Consider the following 20,366-nt stretch of genomic DNA (forward strand, 5'->3'; position numbering starts at 1 on the left):
AAGAAGAAGATATTTGTGTTTTATTTGTATTGCATTTTGGTCTGTAATAAATGCATGCATCCGCATGATATGAACTGTTTACTCAGACATGACCGTAGAAAGACCTAGGGCTAATTTTGGTCGACCGACACCAAGTTTTTTTAGGGTAAATTAATATGCCTAGACCTTAGATAGACCCTAGGTCCCTGCACTTAATTTTTAACTAAAACAGGACTTAGGTTTAAGTTTGTGAGGTTTTGGGCGACCGAACCCAGGTAAGTCAAATTCCCTTAGTCGAACGAATGGTTGACTGGTCAACAAGTTTGACTAGGTTCGGGCGACCGAACCAAATTAAACTGAGTGTCCTCGGGCGACCGAACCTTAGAGCGGTCACTTTTCACCTTCCCCGGGCGCCCGAACTCCAACTTCAAAAGACCCTAGGGCGATCGAACTGAGAAGTTCTATAGATCAAACTTGATACTGGGCGATCGAATCTCGAACATTTTTAGAATCGCCTAATTCAACCATCTGAACCACATTTTTAAGGCACCTAAACTTCAAAATTGACTTTTTCTATTGTGTTTGTTTGGGCGACCAAACCTATGGCTTGGTCAACTGAAATTGTCGGGTTGCAATTTTTTCACTGGATAATTAGGGTTAAAAATTAATTAAATGTTTTTAATAATACTCAGCGTGTCCCCAACGGTCAAAAATTTCCTAGAGTCTATATATACCCCTTTCATAACTCAAATTAGCAACTTTTATTAGCCCATTTTCTCTCAATTTTTTTTCCTAATCAAAGTTCCCCCCAAAACATGTTTTCATTACAAAATCTTTTATGGGGTAAATTTTATACTCTCCCAACACTCTTTGTTACCTTTGAAAATCATTTGAAAGAGTGTATTCATTTTGATTGGGCATTTATTTTATTAAGGTGCATTTGCTCTCATTTAAACTTATATTTTTAGAAAATCATTTTGAGGGTAAATCTTTGTGTTTCTCTCGTTTATTTTGTTGATAAATACTTTTGGAGAAAATAATTTATAGAATTTAAATTTTTATGTGCTTATCATATACAACTTGTTCATAGATTGAAAATATTATTTTGAGTAAAACACCCTTACCCCCTGAGCATTATTTCATATCGTTGGAGTGTGTATTTTTATTAAGCTTATTGTGTACATTTCTTCTTGTATTTTCAAAAGCATTTTCATGTACAAAAATGGTTTTAATGTGCTGGTTGGGTTCATCCCGTTAATTGAACTGGGGAGTCTCAACCTCGTAAGTGAGACCATTTCGATTTAGCCCAAAAATTGAACTAGGGTTTTTCCTCGCCCCGTAAGGAGAGGATGTAAACGGCTTTTGCTTCACTCGTTTAAGTAAGCAGACTTAGTGGAATCCTTAGGGGGTATGCCCAAGGCGGGGACGTTGGTTGGTTTGGCCGAATCTTGATAATAAACATCGTGTGTCGTTCTCTCGTTATCTCATTTAATTTATGTACTTTAAATTCAACATGTGTATGTCTGTTTTTTTGTAACTTTAATTACTTGCGTGCACACTTTTATTAAAATGAGATATGCACATGTGTATGCTTGCACTCACAGTTTAATTATTTCACATGCTCGTTTGTATTATGAATGGAATATGATATGTGGTGAATCGGCGTAACATTTAAATTAGCCAACAAGTTTTAAAAACCCAATTCACCCCCCTCTTGGGGTCACACCAATGTCAACATATACCATATCCTGCCCACACTCACCCTCGATGAGATCGTCTAAGTCCGGACATGGAGCTCTAGGCTCGACTCCCTAAAGGCCCTAAAAAATTGATATATTTGTTGGAGTGAGACACCTCTCAATAAGACGGAATACAGTATTATCAGTGTGTGACAGATGAGTTTTATTGTACAATCATTTACATGCATTTCTTATATTATACCTTAATAAATATGATGTCGGTATAAATAAATCACATCTATAAAATTCATTACACTGATATCATTGCAGTTCGTAATAAACCTACTAACGTATATTTTACATCATATCACAGATAATTAATATGATGCAGTTCCTAATAAATATACACATTACATGATCCATTCATAGCTAACAACCACTGAGATCAAGGCGTCGCGTACTGCCGTCCCCCAATCCAGCCATTCATATCGGGCACTCACTATGAGGTGTGTCGTTTCGTCGTCCCTCACATCAGCAAGCCCTTAGACTAAGGTCTTGAGGATCGGGGTGTTACGCCTTACCGTACCCCTTTGCTTTTCCTTACTTTTATCAGGGCGTTTCGTGTCGCCATCCGTCATTTCCTTTCTTTACATTTAATGGGGCATTTCAGTCGCCATCCCTCATTTTCTTTTCTTTTACCATAACTACTAAAACAAACATCAGTATTTTCACTATTTCCAATCAAGCATATGTCCATGTCAATTATCATTTCTGTAACTCGGTTTCAACCATCACTACCTTAACTTGGTATAAAAGTCACATTTCTATACATACTTACATCACAATATAAATTCGAAATTCTACACATATTCATAACTCAATATAATCACATCTCACAAATCAATGCAAAGTCTATCATACCATGAAACGGAATTAAACCATCATTTTCACATATTCATATCAAACCTATCATTTCATAATTTCACAGTAATCCCAATATATATCCATTAATCAGCATAGCAACATATACTCGCAGTATAATATCGTAACAGTTCAACAGATCCATTTAAAAACCTATTATTAATTTATCTCATGCCACACGTTTTATTCAATAATTATGATTTTATAAAATACCTGAGAAATTTTTACAAACATATATCCAGTAAATTTAAATAAAAACGTAGGTATGATTAATTTCACCTATTGAATTTAATTTCATTATATCCCAAAAATCCAATATAATCAAATTCTTGTAGTTTAATTTAATCCAAAAATATTCCCAAAAACCCAGTTTGATCAAATCCCTGCAGTTTAATTTAATCCCAACAATATTCCCAAAATCATATACTCAAATTTAATCTGTTAAATTTTTAAAAATAAAAACCTGACATAATCTATTCCCCTTACCTTATCTTAGGAGTGGTGCCTATGGCGCTTAAACCACGAGATCTCCCTGATTAAAACGTTGGTGACCAAAATTAAAACCCAGGATATTTTCCGTTCTTCAATCGGCGCACGTTTGCTAAGAAAATTAAAGAGAGAGAAAGAAATGGACGGAGGAGAGAGAGAGAGTGAGTGGCGAGAGAGAGAGAGAGAGAGAGAGAGAGAGAGAGAGCAGGTTAGGGGGGTTTCTGTGCAATTGCCATTCAATCTTAAGGATCCTTCAGGATCCTTATATAATAATAATAATAATAATAATAATAATAATAATATTTATTATATTATATTAATATATTATTATATTATATTATATTATATTATATTATTTAATTATTTGTTTGTTAATTAATTTTTTTGGAATCACTATATTCTCCCCTCCTTATAAAAATTTCGTCCTCGAAATTTGCTAACCCATACTTATTACAAAATTCATAAATAAAGTATGCGCATGTGTAAATGCACGATGCAATAAATAAATAACATTACCTATCATAAATCATCATTATGCTTTCGATTTATGAAACTTAACATCAATAATTTACTACCAAACAAACAGCATGAAATTGACTCATTACTATATGATAAACTACGATAATGCATGCACAACCATACTTGTACCATTCCTAGAATTACCGAATCAACCATCTGACTCCCGGAAGAGCCAACAACAACCCACATAGTGGCCCTAACCCAACTTTATTATTGACTCCCACTTACAACGGAGGAAACCATGGTTACATAACAGCTTCTAGGAGATTACAATTAAACATATAAACATTCTCTCAAACCACCCATAACGTAATTTCCAAATCGAGTATTCCTCCCCATCAGCCTTAGTATGAACTTTACACATGGTTTCTATACTGAGCATTCCTTCCCATCGGCATTAGCACAGACGTCACATAGGCATTTTTCACATATAATCTTCACACAAAAGTACCAATAATCATCTCACATTTCACAAATCAATGGAAAGTGTAACATATCATTAAATAGCATAAAACCACCATATTCACATATCCATATAAACCACAACACATAGACTTACATTCAAACTTAACTGTGCAACCTGCACAAAAGCACATTTACATTTGAGTTTAGCTATTCACCTATCCCGTTACCCTTACCTAACTAACACTGGGCCCCATTGAATAGCTTTGGATACTTCTGTTGTATTTTCCCTTCAAACTCCCATGAAGCTTCCTCAATCACATGATTTCTCCATAGTACCTTTACCATCGGAGTCTTCTTGGTACGCAATCCTTGCTCTTTCCAGTCTAGGATCTGAACTCGCACTTCGCCACATGATAAGGTGTCACTCACTTTCAAATGACTCGTCGCTTATCACAAGCGAAGGGTCTAGGGTGTACTTCATCATGGACACATGAAACACATCATGGATCTTAGATAATATTGGGGGTAAAGTTATTTTGTAAACAACTGGACCAATTCTAAAAAATATCATAGTCTCCATATCAAATTCTGGCTTTCGTCGGCAAGTATCATCATAACTATTCTACCGACTCTGAGCAGTTTTGATTATATCCCGTATGAGTTTGATTTCCTTAGAAGTCGGTTGAATAATCTCTAGTTCCATTCATATAAATCTACAATTTACTTGTTCCATACCTATCAAGCACTCGCTGAGATTGAGGTGTTTCGTAATGCCGTCCCTTAATTCAGCAATTCATATCCTGGTTACTTAAACAAATAACAATATTTTTACAATTTTGTAATTATTCACATTGTTGACTTTTTGAGTCTGATCCCTATTTTGATTATGAAAAACCACAGCATCTCATTTGTGCGTTTAGTCTTTGAACATGTTTATAATACAGAAGATGCAAATGAGGGATGCAAAATGGAAGCCAAGGACTACCTAATTGAGCATAAATTATGGCGTATTCCATAGAGCATTAAGGAGCAGAAGCATGAAGATTTTATTTACTCTTTAAGTTGTAATAGTAATTAGGTTTCAGTTTGTGCTTGCATAATCATTGATTGGAATTAAAACTCTCAAAAAATGACCAAGACCTTAGATTGACCTTAGGGGCAAAAACTTTTCACGAAAACATTTTTTCCAAAAGAAGTTTTTTTTTTTTTAATTTTCAAAAAACCCTTTCATGTTTCTTTCGTCATATTAATGAGCATATATCTCTATTAATAACTCTTTATCTTAAAAAGTGTCCAACATAAAACTTGTGGGATTTTCTCTTAACTTTCTTATGATACCAAGTACCTTCAATTTGGAGTTATATAGTAAACGTTATGTGCAAAATACTGAAAGGTGTCCGTAGTAGAAAAATTCCTTTCATGTTTCTTCCATCTCATTGATGAGCGATTTTATCAATCAAAAACTCCTTATCTTAAAAGGTGTTCAACAAGAAAGTTGTGGGAGTTTCTCTTAACTTTCTATTGATACCAATAAGGTCCAATTTGGAGATGTATAGAAAAATTATACCTAAAAAACTGAAGGGTGTTCGTGCACAAAGCGCCCTAACGGCCGAAAAACAGTTAGTTTTCAAATTTATTCATATTTTAATACCCGAATCACCATAAAACAACTATATCTCCAATTTGCCTATAAATACCAAGTCTATACACTTGAAGAAGACAAGAGATACACTTGGAAAGCCTTGTTGAAAATTCTTTCATTCTTATTCATCTTTATGCTCTCTTTGAAGATCAAAATCTATTTTCTCCTACTATTTCTTTTTGAAAATTATTTTGGGGAAATTCTTTTGGGTTATACAAGCAAGGCTTGAGCATGTATTCTCTTCCATATATTTTTCTTGAGAGCCTTCTTGCTATTTGTTTTTAAAGGTCAATCTTGAAGAAATATTCTAGTCCTATTCTTCATTTTGAAAAATCATTTGGGGAAAATATTTTGAGTTTTACAAGGTAACTTTGAGCAAATCATTCCACTCTCCCATTTTTACTTGAAAAATATTTTTAAGAGGAATATCCTTACTCTACCAAGCTTTAAATTTTATAAATCATTTGAAAGTGCATTAAGTTTTTTACATTGTACAACTCAACTTATTGAGAAGTATTTCATTGTACGAAAAATTCATTCCTTATATCATTTGTATTTATGGTTTGGATTGTGAACGTGGTGAAGTAACTACGCCTTGTGTGGAAGCAGCGGATTGTAAAGAGATAGCTAGGCCTCGTGTAAGTAGTGGATTGTAAAGAAGTAGCTACGCCTCGTGTAAGCAGCTGATTGTAAAGGGAAGCTTTGCCCTGGTAAGAAGCGGATTGTAACAGGAAGCTCCGTCCTGGTTTTAAGGAGCGAATAGTGGAATCCTTGGGTGGTTTGCCCAAGGTGAGGATGTAGGTGGGAGTTACCGAACCTCGTTAAAAACTTTGTGTTTGCGCTCTGTCTTCCCTACTCTATTTAATTTTCGTACTTTACTTTCTACACTTGTATGCTTATTTTCAATTTGTGCTGAATGTTATAATTATTTTAAATATTTGCATACATTATTATTTTTGGGATTCACGCTTGTTTAGAAAAACCCTAGGTTATGTTATACTGATTATGGAATTAAAATAAGGATAAATTGAACTAGAAAGAATTTTTAAATACCCAATTCACCCCCTCTTGGGCACCATAACTCTTAATTGGTATCAGAGCCTTGTTTAAAAAAAGCTTAAACACATTTGTTAAAGATTGTGATGCCTCACGTTAGTGTATCCCTATTTTGTGAGAGACAATCTTGTTCTAGGCCTCCAATTTTTTGTGGTGAAAATTTTACTCTTTGGAAATTAAAAATGAGTGTTTTTATCAAATCTTTAGATTGGAGGGTTTGGAGAATAATAACTCAAGGGATTTTTGTGCTTATGAAAATTGTTGATAATATTGAAATTCCCAAATTAGAGAATGAGTTAAATGAGCATGATATGAATTTATTGCAAATTAATTCAAGTGCTTTGAACATGATTTATTGTGCTTTAGATGCCAACATCTTTAAGGAAATCATGGCATGCTCAAGTGCAAAGGAGATATGGGATGAACTCAGTAGGAGATATGGAGAGACCAAGAAGAATGTAACTACCACTTCGGATGCTTCAAGTTCAAAAGATCAAGAAGGAGAAAATGCTTGCTTTATTGCTTTAACCGACGAAGAGGTACATTCCTCTCCTTCTATTTCTTTAAATAATTCATGCACTGATTCTTACAATTTATCTTGTAAAAATTCTGGTGAATCATGTGATGAATTTGGTAGTGATGATAGCATGCCATCTTATGAGAAATTACAAAAGGGATTTATTAAAGCTCATAAGATTCTAATAAAGTTGTCTAAAAAGAAAACATTTTTGAAAAATGAAAATAAAATTTTAGCAAAACAAATAGTTGATTTAAAAGAATCTTATAATATCCTAGAGAAGGAAAAGATTGAAAAGGAAGTAGAAATTAAGGAATTAGAAAACAAGAATAAGGCATCATTGAAAGAAATATAATATGAAATTCTTGTTAATAAGGAAAAAGATTTGAAAATCATGAGATTAGAAAGCAAGAATGAAAATTTGGAAAAAGAGCTAAAAGTGTAACGACCCAAAAAAAAAAAAAGAGTAATTAAATTAAGAAATTTGAGGATTGTGAGTATATATATATATATATATATATATATATATTCTTAAATACATATAAGGATAAATTTTATATATATATATGTATATATATTTGTATATGTATATGTATATGTATATATATATAAAAGTATATATAAAAGTAAAGTAAGGGATAAAGGGAAAAAAAAAAAAAACTTAGTTCTTAAACTTCCTAGAGCAAATAGGAAGTGGAAAAGAGAAAAAAAAGAAGCTTCTTTGTATATATTCTTAAATACATATAAGGATAAATTATATATATATATATATATGAATATATATTTGTATATGTATATGTATATGTATATATATAAAAGTATATATAAAAGTAAAGTAAGGGATAAAGGGAAAAAAAAAAAAAAAAAAAACCTAGTTCTTAAAATTCCTGGAGCAAACAGGAAGTGGAAAAGAGAAAAAAAAGAAGCTTCTTACGTAGACAGGAAGGAAAAGAAAAAAAAAAAAAAAAACTCTCTCAGCTCACGCTCTCCACTCCTTCTCTCTCTAGGATTTCGCGGCAGATTCTCGCGCAATTGAAAATCCGAAAATACTACTGGACTCCATTCTCCACCACCGACATATCTACCGAAGTGGATTTGTCGTAGGAGTAACATAGGCATATCTCCTCGGGTAAGGCAAATTCTCATTCTTGCCTTAATTTTTCTTAAATTTTAAGTCAAATTGATGATTGGACACCACCACGAGAATCTAGAGATGATTCTTTACAAGTTTAGTAGAGTGGATTTCTCGTGGGGTCGTTGTTGGTATAGCCCCAAAACTAGGATAAATGGGTTATTTAGAAATTAATTGTTATTTAATTATTGTAAATTAGTAAAGGTTAAAATAATATTTTATTGGGGTTGATTTGATTGAATCATGGTTCGGGTGAGCGTTGCGGGTATAATTTTGGGAACCCTGAGGCGTGATTCAGGAAATCAGGTATGGGGGAATAAAATTATATCAGTATTTTATTAAGGTGAATCGGTCATTTATGAGCATATAAAATTTATTATTTATCTATATGATTTTTAGAATCGCGTGAGTACTAGAAAATGATGATTTTGTTTAAGGTTTATATTTAGGATAATTGCATATGATATTAAATTCATGTGACATGGGAACAATTTTTCCTAATAAATTGAATATGAATTACTGTAGTATTTGAGTTGCATGTGGGGATGTTTGGAATGATTATGACATGATGAATGAATTGCTATGTTTGACTTATGTATGGAAATGTATTGATATGTTGGATTACTGTGTGGCAATGTGGATATGTTGGATACCTGTGTGGTAAAGCATTAATGCGTCCATGTGAACTAACTGGTGTGGTTATTCGTATGCATCTTAGTATAACATTGGCATGAGGAGGTTGTTATATTGCCTAGATATAAATCATGATATGACGTTGGCAGGTCGAGGAGCTCGTCATATTGTCATTTATATGCGGTAAGACATTGGTAGGTCGAGGAGCTTGTTCTACTAATGTACTACGGGTAAGCCATGGGGATTGGATACTGGTGAATAGTGGTGCCTCTGTGGGCCACGTGTTGTGGAAGCTGGAGTGGTGCCTGTGTGGGTGACGTTATATCTTGTGTGGCTAATGGAGCTTGTGTGGGCCATGTTATGTATCCTGTGTGGATAGTGGCGCTTGTGTGGGCCATGTTATCTACCCTGTGTGAGGAGTGGTGCCTGCGTGGGCCACGTGTAGATAAGAAGTACATAGGTGCCTATGTGGGCCATGTACTGACATGTATGCAGTTGCTTTATGTGGGCCACGTACAGAGGACATTAGAAGACGAAGTGTGAGATTCATGATTCCCAGGTGGATGTGTTGTGCCTATCTGAATTTAATTAAAACATAATAATAATGATATAGCATATTGTGAATGCATGTGTGTGCATGTAGCGAGGTAAACATACCACTGAGGGCTTGCTGAGAAAGGCGAGTGCTCTGTTAGGTAGTTTCTTGGTATCAGTGCAAATGGATGCTACTTGTATGGGTGAGTAGACATCCCGATCCTCGGAAACCTTCGCCTTTAAAATAATAGAGATGTGTATACTAGCGGCGAGGTAATTTTTCACCTGAGGGATTACTGAGTAAGGTGAGTGCTCTGGTAGGTAGTTTTTAGTACTAGAGCAGAGGGAAGGTACTTGTATGGGCGGGTAGACTTCCCTATCCTCAGGGACTTTCATCTGCATAAAAATTATGTTTTTGTGCATATTGGATGTGTGTATGATAGCAGATGTCAGTGATGTTATTAATGACATGTTTTCTCAGTTGTTATTGATGTTATATGAGAAATAGTTTATTTTGATATATAAATATTAAAACTCATTTGTCACACACTGCTATAATTTATTCCACCCTTATTGAGAAGTGTCTCACCCTAGTGGATTAACAATTTTTCAGGTTCTTCTGGAGATCAGGTTTGAAGACCTAGGCTGGGATTGTTTTTGGTGGTTTCTTTTTGGGGTATTGTGAGATTCTGGTATATATTTGTATTAGGTTATGTTTAAAATGATAGTTGTAGATACGGATATCTGGATGTTGTAGTGTTCATTTTTTAGGTTGTTATATAAAACTCTGTTATTTATTTGAGGTTATTTATTTATATTCCGCTATGTGCATGTTAATTATGGTATCAGATACAGGTGATTGGAACATGTGGCACCCGGGCCCTACTTGACGGGTTCGGGGTGTCACATTGTGGTATCAGAGCATTAGGTTATAGGTTCTGCAGACTTTAGGATTGATTAATACCAGAGTATAGGTACGAATAAGGATAAGGAAAGGAATGGGTAGATTAGGATGTTGATAGGAGATTTTGAGTTTTGTTTTGTAATTTAAAGGCAGAAATCCCTTGATGGACTTCTGTGAGTTTCTGAATCCAGCCTGTTTTAGAAAACCATGGTAAGTCCGTTCATGGTGATGTTTCTGAGCAGAGAGACTGAAACTCAAAATTAGAACTTGAGGGTTAGGTTGATTTGGGGATAAGTTGGTTGTTTGATGTTTTAATTAAGGATTTAAATGTTAAACTGATTCGTTGTTCTATAATTGATTAGCGAATTTCGAGGACGAAATTCTTTTAAGGAGGGGGAGAATGTAACGGCTAAAAAAAAAAGTAATTAAAATTTTTTTTATTATTAAGAAAATTAATTAAATTAAGAAATTTTAGGATTGTGGGTATATATATGTATATATATATATATATACTTAAATACATATAAGGATAAATTTTATATATATATAAGTATATAGAAAAGTAAAGTAAGGGATAAAGGGAAAAAAAAAAGAAAAAGAAAAAAGAAAACTTAGTTCTTAAGCTTCTTGGAACAAATAGGAAGTGGAAAAGGAAAAAAAAAGAGAAGCTTCTTATGCAGATAGGAAGGAAAAGAAAAAAAAAAAAAAAAAAACTCTCTCAGCTCACGCTCTCCACTCCTCCTCTCTCTTCAATTTCGCGGTGGATTCTCGCCCAATTGAAAATCAGAAAATACCACTAGACTCCATTCTCGGCCACCGACATATCTACCAAAGTGGATTTTTCGTAAGAGTAACATAGGCATATCTCTTGGGGTAAGACAAATTCTCATTTTTACCTCATTTTCCTTAAATTTTAAGCCAAATTGACGATCAGACACCACCACCACGAGAATCTAGAGATGATTCTCTACAAGTCTAAAGGAGTGGATTTCTCGTGGGGTCGTTGTTGGCATAACCCCAAAACTAGGATAAATGAGTTATTTAGAAATTAATTGTTATTTAATTACTGTAAATTAGGAAAGGTTAAAATAATATTTTATTGGGGTTGATTTGATTGAATTAGGGTTCGGGTGAGCGCTACGAGCATAATTTTGGGAACCCTGCAGGCGTGGTTCAGGAAATCAGATAAGGGGGAATAAAATTATATCAGTATTTTATTAAGGTGAACCGGCTATTTACGAGCATATGAAATTTATTATTTATCTATATGATTTTTAGAACCGCGCGAGTATTAGAAAATGATGATTTTGTTTAAGGTTTATATTTGGGATAATTGCATATGATATTAAATTCGTGTGACATGGGAACAATTTTTCCTAATAAATTGAAAATGAATTACAGTAGTATTTGGGTTTGCATGTGGGGATGTTTGGAATGATTATGACATGATGAATGAATTGCTATGTTTAACTCATGTATGAAAATGTATTGATCTGTTGGATTACTTTGTGGGAATGTGGATATGTTGGATACCTGTGTGGTAATGCGTCCGTGTGAACAAATTGGTGTGGTTATTCGTATGCATCTCAATATAACGTTGGCATGAGGAGGTTGTTATATTGTCTAGATACAAATCATGATATGATGTTGGCAAGTTGAGGAGCTTGTCATATTGTCATTTATATGGGGTAGGATATTGGCAGGTCGAGGAGCTTGTTTTACTGATGTACCACAGGTAGGTCATGGGGATTGGATACTGGTGAATAGTGGTTCCTGTGTGCTCCATGTACTGACATGTATGCAGTTGCTTTGTGTGGGCCACGTACTAAGGACATTGGAAGACGAAGTGTGAGATGTATGATTCCTGTGTGGATATGTTGTTCGTATGTGAATTTAATTAAAACATAATAATAATGATATAACATATTGTGAATGCATGTGTGTGCATGCAGCGAGGCAAACATACCACCGGGGGCTTGCTGAGAGAGGCGAGTGCTCTGTTAGGTAGTTTCTTGGTATCAGTGCAAACGGATGCTACTTGTATGGGCGGGTAGACATCTCGATCCTCGAAAACCTTCGCCTTTAAAACAATAGAGATGTGTATACTGGGGGCGAGGTAATTCTTCACCTAAGGGCTTACTAAGTAAGGTGAGTGCTCTGGTAGGTAGTTTTTAGTACTAGAGCAGAGGGAAGCTACTTGTATGAGCGGGTAAACTTCCCTATCCTCAGGGACTTTCGTCTACATAAAAATTATGTACTTGTGCATATTGGATGCGTGTTTGATATCAGATGTCAGTGATGTTATTAATGACACGTTTTCTCAGTTGTTATTGATGTTATATGAGAAGCAGCTTGTTTTACTATATAAATATTAAAACTCATTTGTCACACACTGCTATAATTTATTCCACCCATACTGAGAAGTGTCTCACCCTAGTGGATTAACAATTTTTCAGGTTCTTCTGAAGATCGAGTTTGATGGCCTAGGCTGGGATTGTTTTTGGTGGTTTCTTTTTGGGTTATTGTGAGATTCTGGTATATATTTGAATTAGGTTATGTTTTATATGATGGTTGTGGATACTTATATTTGGATGTTGTAGTGTTCATTTTTGGGTTGTTATATAGAACTATGGTATTTATTTGAGGTTATTTATTTATATTCCGCTGCGTGCATGTTAATTATGGTATCAAATACATGTGATTGGAACACGTGGCACTCGAGCCCCACTTAGCGGGTTCAGGGTGTCACAAAAAGTCTTAAGATCCCAAATTTTGAGTGATAGTACAAAGGATCTTCTTATTTCTAAACTTGAGTGTAAAGAAAACACCATGACCAAAGAGTTTATAAAATTACAAGCAGTTTGCAAAGGCTTAAAACATTTAAAATGATAAACCTAGAAAAAAAAGTAGAGGACCAATCTGAGATCATTCACACATTTACTAGGGGTAAAGAAAATTTTGACAAGCTCTTAGGTTCTCAAAAGATGACCTTAGATAAGGAAGGTATAGGTTTTAATTGCATTGAAAATAGGAGAAGAATAACCTATACATGGGTCACTTTGTAAGAACATCTAAACATTATGCCGGTACGTCATCCAGTCCATATGCTCACACCACATGCTTTTTATGCAAGAAGAAGGGTCATATCAAATTCAATTGCCCTTTCAAAAGAAAAAGTGTGAAACCCAAACAAGTATGGAGAGTTAAAAAATTGCCAGGTTTTAACCCGCCAAGACTCAAAGAAGAATGGGTTATCAAGAAAATCCACCCCTTAGAAACTAAGGAAAAATGGGTTCCAAAAGGAATTACATAAATTGTTTTTTCCTTAGTTTTTAGAATTTTTCTAAAAGGGGTAGTGATAATGAATTAGTGAATAGTGTTTAAATGTCTAATCTTAGTATACATATTCATTGTTATACTAAGAACCATTGAAAAGCAAGCCAATATGTAAAATTTGTGTGATAAGTCCAATCTAATCATTTAACGTTAACATATCATAATGATTGGACAAAATATGATAATTTTGGTTATAGGTTGCTCAAATAAATCCCCTTCCAAGTGGACAAACATGTCTTCATTTGTTAAATGAGTTTAATGCTATATATATGAATGCTTAAATGTGATTATCTTAATTATGGCATATTTTGTCCATTACATAAGCTTGAGTTTTAGGGAATTGATCATAGTATTATTTATCTTTTATCCCTAAACTCATCCAAGAGCTTTCAAGAAAGATAATAATACTAGAGTTGCTAGATTTTCACCTTTTTTATTTTTATTTTTTATAAACAATTTTAGTGGAAAGTTTGGATGATGTTATCAAAGATGAGTTCTCTGAAGATAAATTCTAATACTAATCCAAGACCCCTCACTCAACCTTGAACCTCAAAGTATTTGTAAAATGCAATATGTTTTATTATTCACATCATATGGTTGAGTTAAACATAAAGTAAAGTTAGTCTGAATACTCTTCTAAATTCACATTTGATTTATCTTGTCTAAGAGTATTTATGCATTCTCCCCTCATTAGCTCTCGACCTTAAATCAAATTAATTAGAGCTTTTGAATAATGTTGAATGTCTATGATGGCTGCACTAGGTTCAATATAAAAGAAGGTTAAAATGTCTAAGAAACCTATGCACAAGTAGTCAAAGTGGAAGGCCATTCACACTAGTGCCCCTCACATGCTGGAAAAATGTGAAAATAGGCTAAATTCACTAAATGAATATTGATTGTGACCTTTTAGTTCCTTAAGCCTATACATTCAAGGTTAAATCTAAAATTATTGAAAATTGAGGGCATAAGATAATAAAGAGTTGGCAGCATTATTGAGGGGGAGCAGTAGCAATTTTGAAATTCATCGGATAAACACTGTAAGGCATTGTGCTTATTTTAGGAATATCTTTATGCTTCATGCCTTTGTGGGAACTACATATCACTATCCATATCTTGCTAAATGTTTAAATATATTTGATGGATAGATAATATTGTTTACAACATGAACTATTGTTGAGATATACTGAATTGCATACTGTAAAGATAATTAGGGTACTTGCATGCTTGAGCTAAATGGCATATGCATGGCTAATGCAAATCCTTATGAATTGCATGCTAGTAGTTAACTAGGATCTTGCATGTGCTCTTGAATGATCATATACAGTCATACATTCCAACTAGTTGACTAAGGATATAACTCCATAAGACTGATTTTAAATACAAAATTATTTTGCAAGTTTGATGAAGTATCATAGTAGTGACAATGTTGAACTTATTGTTTTAACCTTAAGTGGTCACTTGAACTATTGCATACAGGTTGGACTTTAGGATTACATTTATTGAAAAATGCATGCAAAATCAATGGGATAAGTTGGTACATGTTGGATCCTATATGTTTTGCGCTAAATTGAAATACATGTACAAATTTTCAAATTCTATGAATTTTCCTAGAGTGCCCTAAAAACTTATGCAAATTTTCTAAGTCTAAGAAAATCTAGTTCATGGACACCACTTGGTCCAAGTCTTGAACTTCACTCAGGACCTAAATGGTAAAACATCATCCTTTTAATTAAACATTTCATGGTTTGATGATAGTCCCTAAACTAGGACAAATGCATGATATAGGGGGGGTTTTCATGCCTCACACACTCATTGAGTATTTTGAGTTGTCTTATCTTCGAAATTGAACCCCCACAACATAGCTATTGCATAAATTCTCAATATAAGCCTTGATTGGCTATCATACGGTGGCTAAAATGCATAATGTCATGCTTATGTGCTAAATGTCTCGTATTTGCCGCATGTTGAATTTTTTTAAGGATTAATATATGATGCATGTCAAATGAACACCATCCTTGGACTAAATGTATGTATGTATGTATGTATGTATGTATGTATGCTAATATATAGGGGAGCTATGCCCTAACATTAAAAATAAAATAGAGCTTTATTATAGTATTCTTGTGGATTCACATGCATCATTGTTTTTGTTTTTGAGTCCTAAGTTTTTATGAAATCCATGAACATCATATCCTATTTGTTATGGATTTATACTATGATATGGATTGTTCTTGGATATATGAACACCATTGTAGGACTTAATTTCAATCTTCAGATGCATGTGTATTTTATAGAATGATTTTACTGGCTGGATAATAATAATAAATTAATTAATATCTAGTAAATTTTTTTTAAAGACTCATATTCATTACTTATACCGTGTTAACGAATTTTTCACATTTGGCATCAGTATAAGCAGTTAACTTCATCTAAGCCCGCTTTTCAAATTACTAGGGGGAGCTCTTGAAATTAAATTTCCATATCTTGTTATACTCACTCATATTTTAGCTTAGATTAGAAGTTTGGTGTGGCTTGTGTGTTTAAGAATGATGTTTTTCTTGAATATCATAAGTAAAATATATTGCTTAGCCACAATTTTTCAAAATTTGCCATTTGATCTAGTATTTAAATTGTCACATCTTTAGGATCTATATGGTTGCTTTTTATCATTATTTGTCAAAATATTCTGTGCTTAAGCATTAAACCAGAAAAATATAGCTTGCTTGAACTTGTGTGTTAAAGTTTCTTTTTCAGCAAGCATAATCCCTAATACTTATTGAAAATATCCAAAGGGAAAATTTTTTAATCTTTATGGCAAGAAATGAACCTTTAATAGATAATATTTTGTTCTCATGTTTCGAAATTTGTAAGCTTAAATGCATCACGATGTGTGCTTTTGTAATGTTCTTAAAATCAATTGTGTCATGAGATTTTAAAATTCAAGGGCTTTATTTTTAAATGGTCTTCTTATCATAGAAGAAAAATTTATTAGTCCTTTTACTGATGACAAAAGGGGGAGAAGTATTTGAAGCAAAACTATCATATAAATTGCATCCTCTTGCCCTTTTGTTAATTACAAAATGGAAAATGATAAATGAGTTTAACTAAATATTTTTTCAATCAACTTCAACATAAACTGCACATTAAACTAAATTGATCTCAAAAGCACAACTTAGAAATTTCAGTCTTTATATGTGAATATGAACTTATTGAATATCATTTTAAATTATGCATTTTATAAGGGGGAGCCTTGTCAGGCAATCCCAATTTTGCTCCTATATTTGTCATCATCAAAAAGGGGGAGATTGTTGACCTTTTGAGTACGATCCCTATTTTGATTATGACAAACCACAACATCTTATTTGTGCATTTAGTCTTCAAGTAGATTTATAATGCAGAAGGCACAAATGAGGGATGTAAAATGGAAGCCAAGAAGTACCTAATCGAGCACAAATTATGGCATATTTCATGGAGTATTAAGGAGCAGAAGCATAAAGATTTTATTTATTCTTTAAGTTGTAATACTAATTAGGCTTCAATTTGTGCATGCATAATCATATAATTGGAATTGAAGCTCTCACAAAATGACCAAGACCTTAGATTGACCTTAGGGGCATAAGCTTTTCATGAAAACATTTTTTCCAAAACAAGTCCTTTTTTTTTTTCAAAAAACCCCTTCATGTCTTCCCTTGTATTAATGAGCACATTTATCTATCAATAAGTCCTTATCTTAAAAAGCGTCCAACATGACAGTTGTGAGATTTTTTCTTAACTTTCTGTTCACACTAAGTACGTTCAATTTGGAGTTATATAGTAAAAATTATGTGCAAAATAATGGAAGGTGTCCACAGTAGAAAAATTCCTTTCATATTTCTTCCATTTCATTGATGAGCGATTTTATCAATCAAAAACTCATTATCTTAAAATGTGTTCAACATGAAAGTTGTGGGATTTTCTCTTAACTTTTTGTTGATACCAAGAACATCCAATTTGGAGATGTATAGAAAAAGTATACCTAAAAAACTGAAGGGCGTCCGCGCACAAAGCTCCCCAACGGCCAAAAAACGGCTAGTTTTCAAATTTATTTATTTTTTAATACCCCAACGGCCATAAAATGGCTATATCTCCAATTTGCCTATAAATACCAAGTCTATACACTTGGAGAAGACAAGAGAGACACTTGGAAAGTCTTGTTGAAAATTCTTTCATTCTTATTCATCTTTATACTCTCTTTAAAGATCAAAATATATTTTCTCCTACTCTTTCTTTTTGAAAATATTTTTGGGGAAATTCTTTTGGGTTATACAAGCAAGGATTGAGCATATATTCTCTTCCATAAATTTTTCTTGAGAGCCTTCTTGCTATTTGTTTTTAAAGGTCAATCTTGAAGAAATATTCTTGTCCTACTCTTCATTTTGAAAAATCCTTTGGAGAAAATATTTTGAGTTTTACAAGGTAACTTTGAGCAAATCATTCCACTCTCTCATTTTTACTTGAAAAATATTTTTCAGAGGAATATCCTTACTCTACCAAGCATCAAATTTTATAAATCATTTGAGAGTGCATTAAAGTTTTTACATTGTATAGCTCAGCTTATTGAGAAGCATTTCATTGTACGAAAAATTCATTCCTTATATCATTTGTATTTACGGTTCAGATTGTGAACCGTGGTGAGGTAGCTGCGCCTTGTGTGGAAGCAGCGGATTGTAAAGATGTAGCTATGCCTCGTGTAAGCAGCGGATTGTAAAGGGAAGCTTTGCCCTAGTAAGAAGTGGATTGTAACGAGAAGCTCCATCCCAGTAAGGAGCGGATGGTGGAATCCTTGAGTGGTTTGCCCAAGGCGAGGACATAGGTGAGAGTCGTCAAATCTCATTAAAAACTTTGTGTTTGCACTCTCTCTTCCCTACTCTATTTAATTTCCGTACTTTACTTTCCACACTTGTATGCTTATGTTCAATTTGTGCTGAATGTTATAATTATTTTAAATATTTGCATACATTATTATTTGTGGGATTCATGCTTGCTTAGAAAAATCTTAGGTTGTGTTATACTGATTGTGGAAGTAAAATAAGGATAAATTGACCTAGAAAGAATTTTTAAATACCCAATTCACCCTCCTCTTGGGAATACACCATAACTCTCACACGTGTTCCTATAAAACTATCAGACACATAACTCAGTAAAAATCACATTTCAGTATTTAACACAATTTCACCGTACATATAGCATCTCCAGACTTTCAATGCCAAACCACTGCTGCTAATTCCAAATCACACGTTAGATAATTCTTCTCATTCTCCTTGTGTAACGTCCTCAAAATTCTCACCATTTTTTTTTTTTATTATAGATATAACCATATCTACGCAGCGGATATACAAGTCATACAACCATGTATACTAAATAATATCAAAATTTAGTACATTCAGATCATAGCCATATACAATAACTCCCTCCAGTATCATTTACCTCAAAAATACAAAAATCCTGTCATAAACTTACCCTACAAACAAGGTAACCAAGTCAACTCACTATTCGCGAGCTTGATCTGCTTGCCTAGCTGGCTCACCTGAAAAGTGGTAAAATAAAGGGGTGAGAAGACGCTCAGTAAGTGGAAATATGCTATTACTAGTGTGTGGCGACCAAGTCGTAAAACTATAATAATAGTATGTAAAACTGCATGATTTGGAAAATCTGTAAAACACGTGTATAGTAGCTTAAAACATCTGTACATCTGAACTTTCTATCATTCATACTGCCATATCATACAATATACAACAAAAGCTGTAAAAATGTATACATATACATATACATATACATATACATAACTGTGCTCTTTCCTTGGGACTCTATATGTCATGATTTGACCCCTCATGACAAGGTTGTGCGGCCCGTAGACGGGACTTAACTCTGGTTGGCCCTTTAGGTAAGTCATCATACTCTACACTACCTCAACCCGGCCAAACTGCATCCACTCCTAAGCTTGAGATTGACTGCTACCTCATCAAACTGGCCCCCTCAACCCAGTGAACTGGGGAGCTGCATCCTCTTTGAGCACAGTTTGACAGTATCGACACACTATCTGAGATATGTGATTGTACTTTATTCTGTATATAGCAGCAATACCGTGCTTTGTAACTGTATCTGTCTATAATCTTTCCACCAAGATCTGATACTATATACATATATATTATACTATTTTTACTGTTTTCATTATGTTTCCAAAATAACCATAACATAATTAATCTGAATTGTAAATACTATAATATCTGTAGCATCTTGATGCAATAACTGTATAATCTGTTTGCACTTTCTATCCGTGTAATCTGTCTATATACTTTGAGTGTTATAGCATTTAGGAAAACATAACATTCTATAAATACTATGTATACTGATATGAATAAATATCCATGTACATATATATATATATATTTGTGAAGCTATCTGAATAAAAACTGTATATGTACTTGTATCTCTCTGTATAATATCAGTGAATATTCGGCTATATCTGTATATTCTGTATAACTTCATATACTGAAAAAATTATATAAAATTTTACATTAAATAATATCTACTCAGGCCACACATACTTTAAAATCTCATATTCTATAAAAGCTACATAA

Source organism: Malania oleifera, chromosome 2 (assembly GCF_029873635.1).
Source record: "Malania oleifera isolate guangnan ecotype guangnan chromosome 2, ASM2987363v1, whole genome shotgun sequence".
Lineage (NCBI taxonomy): Eukaryota > Viridiplantae > Streptophyta > Magnoliopsida > Santalales > Ximeniaceae > Malania > Malania oleifera.